The 13,523-nt window shown below is 44.2% G+C and overlaps 1 protein-coding gene across 1 annotated transcript in view; it reads right to left on the bottom strand.

The window, feature by feature from the left end:
• SEPTIN11 (septin 11) overlaps nucleotides 1–13,523 on the bottom strand; it is a 201,764-nt gene that overhangs the window by 64,695 nt on the left and 123,546 nt on the right. The window lies entirely within an intron of this gene.

Here is a 13,523-nt window from a genome sequence, read left to right as displayed (position 1 = left end):
CTACAAATTTTAAATTTTTTTTAGTTTCAGAAATTAAATGTGCCATTTCTTACTCTGGCCATAAGATTTCTGACCGCGGGGGTCCCGCCACTGGGGACCCCCACAATCTTGCATTCAGCACCCACCTCAGGGAGCTGCACGCCGCGCTGCCAGCTCGGAATCTGCCGTGTGACGACCACGGGGCTGGAGAATCGTAACGTCACAACTCCATCCTCGTGTGACTATCTGTTTAGACTGCTTTTTTCATCTAAATTTGTTGCTGGAAATGTCACAGGCTGGCCCCATGCAGCTTTTTCCAGCGACATTTCATTTAGACGGTTTAAATTTCCTGACCATGAAATGTTCTTATTTAGAGCACTTTGTGCGCTGATTTATCATGTGCAACTTCTTCTGAAAAGTCTCACGCACAAAAAGTCGCATGAGCCAGATTTAGAAATTATCACAGGGCAATTCAACCCTTGCCAATATAAATCTTTGCGACAAATGTGTTAAGGGCTGTGTAACATTTAATACAATTGCAATGTTTGTGATAATGAGCCTTGAGGATGATAAATTCACAAATTAAAAGTGTTACTCCGCTCCCCAGCATCCGGAACATTGAGTTCCTGAACGCTGTGTGCGGGCTTCCATGTTCACGCCCGCCCCCTCGTGATGTCACGTCCCGCCCCCTCAATGCAAGTACCCTTCCCATAGACTTTCATTGAGGGGCGCGCGCATCCGCTGTCCCATAGGCCTCAGGCATAGACCAGCTTGTGGTATATAATAGTACATAGATGGAAGCCACAGAGATTGCTAATGTGTTTTTTTTCAGTTTCTACTTACCCTTGCAAGTGAGTTTTCTTGTTATCTCTGGTCTTGTGTTACATAGTTACATAGTTAGTACGGTCGAAAAAAGACATATGTCCATCAAGTTCAACCAGGGAATTAAGGGGTAGTGGTGTGGCGCGATATTGGGGAAGGGATGAGATTTTATATTTCTTCATAAGCATTAATCTTATTTTGTTCCAGGAATGTATCTAATCCTGTTTTAAAGCTGTTAATTGTTCCTGCTGTGACCAGTTCCTGAGGTAGACTGTTCCATAAGTTCACAGTTCTCATGGTAAAGAAGGCGTGTCGCCCCTTGAGACTAAACTTTTTCTTCTCCAGACGGAGGGAGTGCCCCCTCGTCCTTTGGGGGGGTTTAACCTGGAACAGTTTTTCTCCATATTTTTTGTATGGGCCATTAATATACTTATATACGTTTATCATATCCCCCCTTAAACGTCTCTTCTCAAGACTAAACAATTGTAACTCCTTTAATCGCTCCTCATAGCTAAGATGTTCCATTCCCCATATTAGTTTAGTCGCGCGTCTCTGCACCCTTTCCAACTCCGCAGTGTCCCTTTTTATGGACAGGTGCCCAAAACTGAACAGCATATTCCAGGTAAGGCCGTACCAATGATTTATAAAGGGGGAGTATTATGTCCCTTGAGTCCATGCCTCTTTTGATACATGACAATATCCTGCCGGCTTTGGAAGCAGCAGCCTGACATTGCATGCTATTTTGTAGTCTGTGATCTACAAGTACACCCAGATCCTTCTCTACCAGTGACTCTGCCAGTTTAATCCCCCCTAAGACATACGATGCATGCAGGTTATTAGTACCCAGATGCATAACTTTACATTTATCCACATTGAACCTCATTTGCCAAGTGGATGCCCAGACACTTAGTCTATCCAAGTCATCTTGTAACTTATGCACATCCTCTATAGACTGTACTGTGCTACAAAGCTTGGTGTCATCTGCAAAGATAGAAACAGAGCTGTTAATACCATCCTCTATATCATTAATAAATAAATTAAACAACAGTTCTTTGTTTGTCTTTCTTTTCCTTTCTTTGCACAAGTGTGTCCATGTAGTGTAGCATCTATTTCCGTTTTGCCTTTGTTTTAGAAACTACATCTCCCAGCATGCCTTGTAGCCTGTCTCCTCTTTCAGTGCCTTGCCCAACTTGTTTTGTCCTGTGGATGGGCAGGAAGCAGAGCAGCGCCCGCGGGTCACATATGATTAGTTCCCTGATGTGGGGACAGCGCGCTGCGGAAGACAATTCATTCCCTGATGTGGGGACTGCATGATAGCACTGCAGCTGACATGTTACTAATTCCCCCGCCATGGGGACCGTGCGCTCGCGAGGGAAATCATGATAGCAGATTTCCCTGATTCCTCCCGAGGGCACATGGTCTCCATGGCGGAGAAGGGGGTTACATGTCAGCCGCAGCGCTGATACAGGGTATTCAGTACATTGTGAGCCGCGCGCAGGGCTGGCTGACAGTGGGAGGAGACATCCATCCTCCCGCAACAATTCAATGAATATTCATTGCAGGGGTGTGGAAAAGGGGAGAAACCATTGCAGAAGAAAAAAAAACAGCAATGCCTGACTTCTTGTCTACAACAGTGAACAAACATGGCCGTGAGTGTGGACGACAGTCAAAAGCAACCAGAAAAACTACTGAACTTCCTTCACAGAAAAGAGGCCAGTAAAAAAACATATATGCTGTGGACAGGTGTATAACATGTGAATTACGAAAGTGCTCAACTCACTACAAGCACACTAGATAACCATAAAACTGTGGTACCGGAGTACCCCTTTAAGCCATGGGCCCCGAAGGTGTTGCCTGGGGCCGCAGGGACTGTTCATCACAACTGTGAAGCATGGAGGAAGGAGCAGCATGGTTTGGAACCACCTTGCTGCTTTAGGGCCTGGACACCTTGCCAACAATAAATTCAAAAATGTATCGAAACATCTTACAGCAGAATGCCAGGGCCTATGGGTCCATGATCTCAAGCTGAAGAGACATTGGATGATACTAAAAAACACAGAAGTAAGGTGACTTTTCAAAGTGCAAATCATAATCATCTTTTTCAAAGACAGAAAACTGACCTTAATCCCAGGGCTGTGGAGTCTGTGTCGTAGTCGAGGAGTCGTAGTCGGACTTCACATTAAGTGACCGTGAAGAAGCATGCATTTCATGAGCTTCACTATATGGCACACAACACACAATTAGGAGCGGCAATACTTATACTTTCCATAGTGTTGTGTTCTGCTGTTACAGGGAACCCATGGATAACCTAGCCTCTCACTGATCATGTTTTTTGCAGGACTAGAGACACTTGTATATGTGAAGGGAATGGAGGGTCAATTAGTTCAAGACTGAAGCTGTAAACCATTGGAAAAACGGCTGCCATTCAGCTAAGGCTATAAAAACTTGTAAACTCGATTGTTAGCTTAAAGGGGTACCCCGCCCCTAGACATCTTATCCCCTATCCAAAGGATAGGGGATAAGATGTCAGATCGCCGGGGTCCCGCTGCTGGGGACCCCCGGGATCGCCACTGCGGCACCACACTATTATTACTGCACAGAGCGAGTTCGCTCTGCGCGTAATGACGGGCAATACAGGGGCCGGACCATCATTACGTCACGGCTCCGCCCCTCGTGATGTCACAGCCCGCCCCCTCAATACAAGTCTATGGGAGGGGGCGTGGCGGTTGTCACGCCCCCTGCCATAGACTTGCATTAAGGGGGCAGGCCATGATGTCACGAGGGGTGGAGCCATGACGTCACACTGCTCCGTCCCCTGTATCGCCAGTCATTACACACAGAGCGAACTCGCTCTGTGCAGTAATGATAGCGCGGTGCCGAAGTGGCGATCCCGGGGGGCCCCAGCAGCGGGACCCCGGCAATCTAAGGGATAAGATGTCTAGGGGCGGAGTACCCCTTTAAACTTTAAACATGACTATGGGATTCTACTCGGGAAATCATGTTTTATGATAAATGCCCCTTCCTGGATCCTCCCACTGCCCTAAGTTCAGCAGCAGATCAGCACACAAACTGTTCAATACAGTAGACTGTTAGCTTCCCAGCCAGTAGTCCTGTGGTAATTACATGTATGTTGCCTTTCTTTCCTTCAAGGAATGTATAAAATACATTCGTATATTAATACAGAGGAGTCGGAAGTACAAAAAACTGCAGAGTCGGAACATTTATCTACAGACTTCACAGCCCTGCATCCTATGGAGATAGGGATAACGTTGACAGCTTGCTGCTGTTGTTCTGCCATAAGTCAGTGCATTGTTCATCCAGTCTTAGTATACTGTTGCCACTGTGGTTCACGAACACAGACAAGTGCAAGTTTAGAAATACTATCACCTCTGGGCTACAACAAGAGGCCAACAGTCATAGACACTCAAGTCACCATGTTTACCCATGACTGCCATATGTTGTCTTCTGCTGTGCAGAGAAGAGGTCAACCCATTACCTGAGAGCCGAAAATGAACCACCACTAAGTAGTATGTCATTATTGGTCACAAGATGCGAGACTCCAGCTGTTCCTAATGCATGGGTCGGTGCATGTTATTAAATTCAGTGGTTTACTTATATACTTTGGGCTTATCCTGGTGGTTATGTTAAACAGACACCAAATGCACCCTAAATGTAAAACCAGCCTTAATGGGACTTAGATAAGTCAGACCAGAATTTACTAGTAATCAATGTAGGAAGGTCATTCTCAAAGGTTAACTTACTTGTAACTGTAGTTGGCAAAACAAGATTGACAGCTACTTTGTGTATGGTTTATGCTGTGCTGCTGTTGCCATTCAAATAAATATTGCTTTAGATGAGCAGATCCACAGTGTATTTTACACTGCGGATACGCTGCCGAAAGACCCCTAGTTGGTGCCTCAGAAGCAATCTGGTTGCTATGGGCAACTTTTATTAAGCACAGGTTTTGTTAAATCTCCCCCAATGACTTCAATGAGTAGAAAAATATACTGCAGCAAAATACGGCATAACTGACTCTACCCTTTAATGGGTATGCCAAAGAATTGTTTTCTAACTGTGCTCAGGGTGCCAGTTAAAGGGGTACTCCACTGGAAAAAACAAAATTTTTTAAATCAACTGGTGCCAGAAAGTTAAACAGATTTGTAAATCACTTGTATTAAAACAAATCTTTATCCTTACAGTACTTATCAGCTGCTGTATGATTCACAGGAAGTTCTTTTCTTTTTGAATTTCTTTTTTGACTGACCACAGTGCTCTCTGCTAACACCTGAGAGAGAGAGCATTGTGGTCAGGCAGAAAGGAAATTCAAAAAGAAAATATATTCCTGTGAATCTTAACAGCAGCTGATAAGTACTGATAATAATTTTTTTTAAATACAAGTAATTTACAAATCTGTTTAACTTTCTTGCACCAGTTGATAAAAAAATTAAAAAAAAAGTTTTCCAGTGGAGTACCCCTGTAATCCCTTAAGGACCCAGGACGTACGGGGACATCCCCGCACTGGGCTTTAAGGACCCAGGACGTCCCCGTACGTCCTGGCGTTTTCCGGTCCCTGCCACGCGCCGGGCAGAGATCGGAACCGGATGCCTGCTGAAATGCTTCAGCAGGCATCCAGGGCAAACGCAGAGGGGGGCCATGTAGGCCCCCCATGTCGGCGATCGTCGCAAATCACAAGGGAAATCGCCCCTGCGATCTGCGGCGATACCAGGCTGATCGGATCTCTGGGACCCGACCAATCACATGGGGGGGGGGGTAACTTCCTCCCGCCCTGCCCGGCCCCTGGAAGTCCGGAGAGGACAGGAGGAAGACCAGAGGACGCGGCGGGGGACAGGGGAGTGCTGGGGCCTGGCCCCGGTACTTACCTCGTCCCTGAAGACCCGGATCCTGGCGATGAAGATGGCGGCGGCGACAGGTGAGTAGATCTTCAGCCGCGGTCGGGCCCCTTTACAGCAATGCACGTCGCCGTAAAGCGACATGCATTGCTGTAATGGGACCCAGTATACTACAACTTCCAGCATGTCCAGACAGCCCTTGGCGTCTGGGCATGCTGGGAGTTGCAGTTTTGCAACATCTGGAGGTCCACAGTTTGGAGACCACTGTGCCCTTCCAGATGTTGCAAAACTACACATCCTCAGCATGCCCTTACTGTCCAGGCATGCTGGGAGTTGTAGTTCTGTAACATCTGGCCCTTCAGATGTTGCAGAACTACAACTCCCAGCATGCCTGGACAGTTTTGGCATACTGGGAGTTGTAGTTTTGCAACATCTGGAAGGGCACAGATTGGGAACCACTGTATTAGTGGTCTGCAAACTGTAGTCCTCCAGATGTTGCAAAACTACAACTCCAAGCATGCTGGGAGTTGTAGTTCGGCAACATCTGGCTCTAAAGATGTTGCCGAACTACTACCAGCATGCCTGAGAATGTTTGGGAGTTGTGGTTTTGCAACAACTGGAGGCACACTGGTTGGGAAACATTGTCTGTTTCCTAACTCAGTGTTTCCCAACCTGTGTGCCTCCAGCTGTTGCAAATCAGTGCATGCTGGGAGTTGTAGTTTTGCAACAGCTGGAGGTCCCCCCCTGTGAATGTACAGGGTACATTCACATGGGCAGGGGGCTTACAGTGAGTATCAGGCTGCAAGTTTGCAATGCAGCAAATTTTGCGCGGCAGCTCAAACTCGCAGCGGGAAACTCGCTGTAATCCCCCGCCCATGTGACTGTACCCTAAAAACACTACACTAACATAAAATAAAAAGTTAAAAACACTACATATACACATACCCCTACACAGCCCCCCTCCCCTCACCAATAAAAATGAAAAATGTCTGGTACGCCACTGTTTCCAAAATGGAGCCTCCAGCTGTTGCAAAACAACAACTCCCAGTATTGTCGGACGGACAGCCGTTGACTGTCCAAGCATGCTGGGAGTTTTGCAACAGCTGGAGGCACCCTGTTTGGGAATCACTGGCGTAGAATACCCCTATGTCCACCCCTATGCAAATCCCTAATTCAGGCCTTAAATGCGCATGGCGCTCTCACTTTGGAGCCCTGTCGTATTTCAAGTCAACAGTTTAGGGCCACATATGGGGTATCAACGTACTCGGGAGAAATTGCCTAACAAATTTTGGGGGGCTTTTTCTCCTTTAACCCCTTATGAAAAGGTGAAGTTGGGGTCTACACCAGCATGTTAGTGTAAAAAAAATTTTTTTTTACACTAACATGCTGGTGTTGCCCTATACTTTTCATTTTGACAAGAGGTAAAAGGGAAAAAAGCCCCCCAAAATTTGTAATGCAATTTCTCCCGACTATGGAGATACCCCATATGTGGGCACAAAGTGCTCTGGGGGCGCACAACAAGGCTCAGAAGGGAGAGTGCACCATGTACATTTGAGGTGATTTGCACAGGGGAGGCTGATTGTTACAGCAGTTTTTACATTTCGGAAACTACACCCCTCACGGAATGTAATGAGGGGTGCAATGAGAATTTACCCCCCCACTGGTGTCGGACAGATCTTTGGAACAGTGGGCTGTGCAAATTAAAAATTTCGTACAGCCCACTGTTCCAAAGATCTGACAGACACCAGTGGGGGTGGGTAAATGCTCACTGTACCCCTTATTACATTCCTCAAGGGGTCTAGTTTCCAAAATGGTATGCCATGTTGGGGTTATTTTGCTGTCCTGGCACCATAGGGGCTTCCTAAATGCGACATGCCCCCCGAGCAAAATTTGCTCTCAAAAAGCCAAATATGACTCCTCCTTTTCTGAGCATTGTAGTTTGCCCGTAGTGCACTTCAGGTCAACTTATGGGGTACCTCCATCCTCAGAAGAGATGGGGTTACAAATTTTGGAGGGTATTTTCTGCTATTAACCCTTGCAAAAATTTGAAATTTGGGGGGGGGGGGAAACACACATTTTAGTGAAATTTTTTTTTTTTTTTTTACATATTACATTTTTTTTGCTGTTCTGGCACCATAGGGGCTTCCTAAATGCAACATGCCCCCAAAAAACCATTTCAGAAAAACGTACTCTCCAAAATCCCCTTGTCGCTCCTTCGCTTCTGAGCCCTCTACTGCGCCCGCCGAACACTTTACATAGACATATGAGGTATGTGCTTACTCGAGAGAAATTGGGCTACAAATTTAAGTATAACATTTTCTCCTTTTACCCCTTGTAAAAATTCAAAAATTGGGTCTACAAGAACATGCGAGTGTAAAAAATGAAGATTGTGAATTTTCTCCTTCACTGCTATTCCTGTGAAACACCTAAAGGGTTAAAACACTTACTGAATGTCATTTTGAATACTTTGGGGGGTGCAGTTTTTATAATGGGGTCATTTGTGGGGTATTTCTAAGATGAAGACCCTTCAAATCCACTTCAAACCTGAACTGGTCCCTGAAAATTGCTGCTGAACTTTGAAGCCCTCTGGTGTCTTCCAAAAGTAAAAACATGTTAATTTTATGATGCAATCATAAAGTAGACATATTGTATATTTGAATAAAAAATTTTTTTTTTTTTATTATACATTTTCCATACAAGCAGAGAGCTTCAAAGTTAAAAAAAAAATGCAAAATTTTCAAATTTTTCATCAAATTTTGGGATTTTTCTACAAGAAAGGATGCAAGTATCGACAAAATTTTACCACTATGTTAAAGTAGAATATGTCATGAAAAAACATTCTCGGAATCAGAATGATAACTAAAAGCATCCCAGAGTTATTAATGTTTAAAGTGACAGTGGTCAGATGTGCAAAAAATGGCCGGGTCCTAAGGTGTAAAATGGCTGGGTCCTTAAGGGGTTAAATAGAATGTTTTTTTTTTTTTTTTTAAATCTTGTACTTACTTTCCTTGTTCCCTAGCCGATGTCTGTGTCAGCCCCTGCTATGAAGCAGTTCCTGCCAATCAGTGTCTGATGCAGGACACGGCTGCAGCCACTGATTGGCTAAGTGGGCAGGTCCTTGTGTTGACCTGACACAAGGAAATGCTTTGCTGCAGGGATCAATACTGTGACAGTGGAGATGGCCAGGGAGCGAGAAAGTTAAGCATAGAATTTTTTGCACTCTTAGCAGCTTCATCTAGCACTGGAGATTACTGCTGTTATGTGTCACCTGGACTTCCACTTTGAAACAGTGTCAGGTCCAGGTGTATCCCGTAAGTAACATTAAAGGGGTACTCCGGAGGAAATATTTTTTTTTTAAGTCAACCAGTGCCAGAAGTTAAACAGATTTGTAAATTGTCTCTACTTAAATATTCTAATCCTTCCAGTACTTATCAGCTGCTGTAAACTACAGAGGAAGTTCTTTTCTTTTTGAATTTCTTTCCAGTCTGACCACAGTGCTCTCTGCTGACACCTCTATCCATGTCAGGAACTGTCCAGAGCCGGAGCAAATCCCCATAGCAAATATCTTCTTCTCTGGAAAGTTCCCGACACGGACAGAGCAGAAAGCACTGTGGTCAGACTGGAAAGGAATTCAAAAAGAAAAGAACTTCATGTGGAGCATCAAGCAGCTGATAAGTCCTGGAAGGATTGAGATTTTTAAATAAAAGTAATATACAAATCTGTTTATCTTTCTGGCCCCAGTTGATTAAAAAAAATAAAAATAAAATAATAATAATTATTGTTCTCCACCGGAGTACCCCTTTAATCACAAGTGCAAGACACTACCACAATGTGTACAAGCACCTTGAAATAAATGCAGTAATGTAAGCAGACTGTTGTTGTATAAAGTTGCATGGTTTCCCAGGTTCCCTTGGGTCTGTGACTTTACGAGACTCCGGCCCCATGATCGGCACGCTACACACTCAGAGCCTCCATCGTTGCAGAGAGCTCACAAAGGTGGGTGCCCAATGACAGATTGCGGGGGTCCCCAGCGGCGGGACCACCGCGATCATACATCTTATCCCCTATCCAAAGATGTATTAGAGCCGGAGTGCCCCTTTAAACAAACCAGTTTTTGAGAACCCCAATGCAGAATGGTTTGTACTATGGTTTCAGGTAAGGAAGCTGTTATTGTAGGTGTGCTTAAAAGCTGGATTGTGTCCAGATTAGAAACCACACACATTCCTGGAAGAGAATTCTTTTACTAACGGAAAATTACAAACAGATGACATATCATGCAATTGGTCTCCCTCTGCTGACACAACTAAGCAATTGCTGTTTATATATTGCAGCCTTTTTGGATTACCTCTGGATTTTTGCCTCTCCCTAATGTAAATAAAACCGTATATGCAGTGGTGTACCTACGCTTTAGCAACCCTGCCCCCTGCTGGAGGCACAGGCCGCCAAAGCGTTGGTGCTCCATTTCCAGAAAGGGGGCTCCCTCGCTAATGGGGATCCAGGACACCTAACCAGCTTTCAAGCTGTATGCACATACAGTCACAAACTACCTGTCAGTGTAAGCCGCAGGACCTGCTGCACACACTTAACAGGAGACTGTGACCTCCACCCTCACGCAGTTCACTGTGGAGGAAGGACACGGCACGGCTGTTCTGGAGATGGCTGTGCTGGAGTAAGCATGAGGTAAAAAATTTGTGTGAGGAAATGTAAAGGGTGAGTGTTTGTGAGGAAAGGGGCGCTGTTTGGAGTCGGAAGGGCGGCAGCTGCCGAACTAATTATGTACCTACCTAACTACCTACCTACCTAGCTACGTACCTATCAACAAATTTACCTACCCGGGGGGAGGGGGATCTACCTACCTACAGTTGTATTTAACATTCTTCAATTTTATAATATCAAACATATTAACCTTGGGGCACACGACCATCTTCACCAATCATCCTTTCTTAACCTCTAAAGGACCCGGGGTTTTTCAGTTTTTGCACTTTTGTTTTTTTCCCTTTACCTTTAAAAAATCATAATTCTTTCAATTTTGCACCTAAAATCCATATGATGGCTTATTTTTTGTGCCACCAATTCTACTTTGTAATGGCATCAGTCATTTTATGAAAAATTCTACGGCAAAACAGAAAAAAATCATTGTGCGACAAAATAGAAGAAAAAACTCCAATTTTGGGGGCTTCCGTTTCTACACAGTACATTTTTCGGTAAAAATGATGCCTTCTCTTTATTCTGTAGGTCCATACAGTTAAAATTATACCCTACTTATATAGGTTTGATTTTGTTGTACTTCATAACCACATGCAGGAAAATGTATACGTTAAAAAATGTCCTTCTGACCACTATAACTTTTTTATTTTTCCGTGTACGGGGCGGTATGAGGGCTTATTTTTTTTGCGCCGTGTTCTGAAGTTTTTAGCGGTACACTTTTTGTATTGATCTTACTTTTTGAGCGCTTTTATTCATTTTTTCATTATATAAAAAGTGACCAAAATATGCTATTTTGGACTCTGGAATTTTTTTTGCGCGTACGCTATTGACCGTGCGGTTTAATTAATTATATATTTTTATCATTTGGACATTTCCACACGCGGCGATTCCACGTTTATTTTTAATTACATTTTTTTTATTTTATGGGAAAAGGGGGGTGATTCAAACTTTTATTAGGGAAGGGGTTAAATGATCTTTATTAACCTTTTATTTTTTCACTTTTCCTTTGCAATGTTATAGCTCCCATAGGGGACTATAAGACTGCACACACTGATCTTTTACATTGATCATTGTTATCCCATAGGAAACCATTGATCGATTATTTTGCCGCTTCACTGCTTATGTCTGGATCTCAGGCACGGAGCAGTCATTCTGCGATCGGACACACAGGAGGAAGGTAGGGACCCTCATTGTGTCCTCCTGAACAGCCCACTGAGCTGGCCGGGAGTAGTTTACTTTCACTTTAGACGGGGCGATCAACTTTGAACGCCGCGTCTAAAGGGTTAATAGCGCGCGGCACCGTGAGCTATTAGCCATGGGTCCCGGCCGTTGTTAGAAGCCGGGCTCGACCCGCTATGACGTTGTGCCACCCCGTGGCCCCGCGTTATAAAAGGGGAGAGAACTCAGGATGTACAGGTATGCCCTGGGTCCTTAAGTGGTTAAATGGTCACTGTCAGATATATATATAAACTTTTTATATGTTGTACATCTTGGCAGAACAATAGTTTTTCTAATATACTTCTTTAAAAACTTCACATTTTATTGAAAAAAACTGCCTTTGAAAATCCCACCACTAGGGGTCCCCATACCTCCTCGGACACTGATGAGTCCCACAGTAGCATGAGCATGTCCAAGGGTCATGGACACGTGATGGCTGATTGACAAGGCTGGAGGAGGAACACAGCCTGCAGCAACACAGCTGTAACACGAGTTTTACCAAACATGTGCCTCCAGCTGTTGCAAAACTACAACTCCAAGAAAAACTACAAGTCTCCGCATTACAGGACTGCCTAAGGATGATACACATAAATGACATAGGAAGATGTAAGTTATACACTCACCATATTAGCGATTTCCAATAATCATTGTGTGTGTGTGTACAGCATAAATCCAGAGAGTAAAGGGTTACAGAGCAGGGCTGCCATGCTTCTCCAAGAGCAACGAGTCAGCAGAGTGAGGGAGGGGGAGGAGTCATCACAGTTCAGGCAAGAGTGGGACCCGCCCCCTCCCTTTGACAAGATGGGAAAGACATTGAGCAACTGTAATATGCTATTTTTTTAGTTAAAGGGGTACTCCCATGGAAAACTTTTTTTTTTTTTTTTTTTATCAATTGGTGCAAGAAAGTTAAACAGATTGGTAAATTACTTCAATAAAAAAATCTTAATCCTTCCAGTACTTATTAGCTGCTGAATACTACAGAGGAAATTTTCTTTTTGCAACACAGTGCTTTCTGCTGACATCATGACCACAGTGCTCTCTGCTGACATCTCTGTTAATTTTAAGAACTGTCCAGAGTAGGAGAAAATCCCCATAGCAAACATATGCTGTTCTGTATAGTTCCTAAAATGGACAGAGATGTCAGCAGAGAGCACTGTGCAAAAAGAAGTTACATGTCACCATTCAGCCTTAATGTCCCCCCCCCCCCCCCCTTGTAGTTCACCCAAGTGCTTCTTTGTCCGTGTGAACATATCCTTATTGGTAGCTACAAGGTTCCTTGTAAATGTCAAAGGTTACTGTGTAGACAAAAAGTAAACAGTCTAAACTTCACTTCCTCCAACTTCAAAACTTCTTGGCTCACATGCACCAGCATTAAACATGGCTTTAAACTGTAATTGATAGGTTGGAGTGTATGTTTGCTTCTCATGCTTTGCCTAAAATTGTTGAAAGTTATAATGGCTCCCAGTTTACTTTCAAAGAATTTCAGGATTAGAGGGGTTGTCCAGGGTACTAAACTTATCCCCTATCTACAGGATAGAAGATCACAGCGGTTCTGGCTTCTGGGACTTCCTGCAATCTCCTTTGTAAGACCCGACTACTTACCAGTCCTCAGAGTGATCTGGCCTCCACCTTTGGAGAGGAGCAGGAGTGACAGCCCGCTCAGCTAGTCACCAGGCTGAGATGGGACGGGCCGTCACTGCTGCTTGTCTTGGAAAGTGGAGTATTCTGAGGATGGGTAAATAACCAGGCCCCCGTGAAAATCGTGGGAGGTCCCCTGTCCCATCCAGTGGACAGGGGATAAGTTTAGTTCCCCTAACTACCCCTTTAATCAAAGACAAATTCCTTTATATATCATTGTATAACCTAATGTGGGCCACACACTAATGGAGAATTATTTTGTGGGTAAAAAAACAAAAGGTCATTAAAACTTCACAAAAATGCAGCATT

The sequence above is a fragment of the Hyla sarda genome, chromosome 1, assembly GCF_029499605.1.
Source record: "Hyla sarda isolate aHylSar1 chromosome 1, aHylSar1.hap1, whole genome shotgun sequence".
In the NCBI taxonomy this organism is placed as follows: Eukaryota; Metazoa; Chordata; class Amphibia; order Anura; family Hylidae; genus Hyla; species Hyla sarda.
The sequence above is the reverse complement of the archived record's forward strand: the minus strand, read 5'-3'. Positions and strand labels throughout refer to the sequence as shown.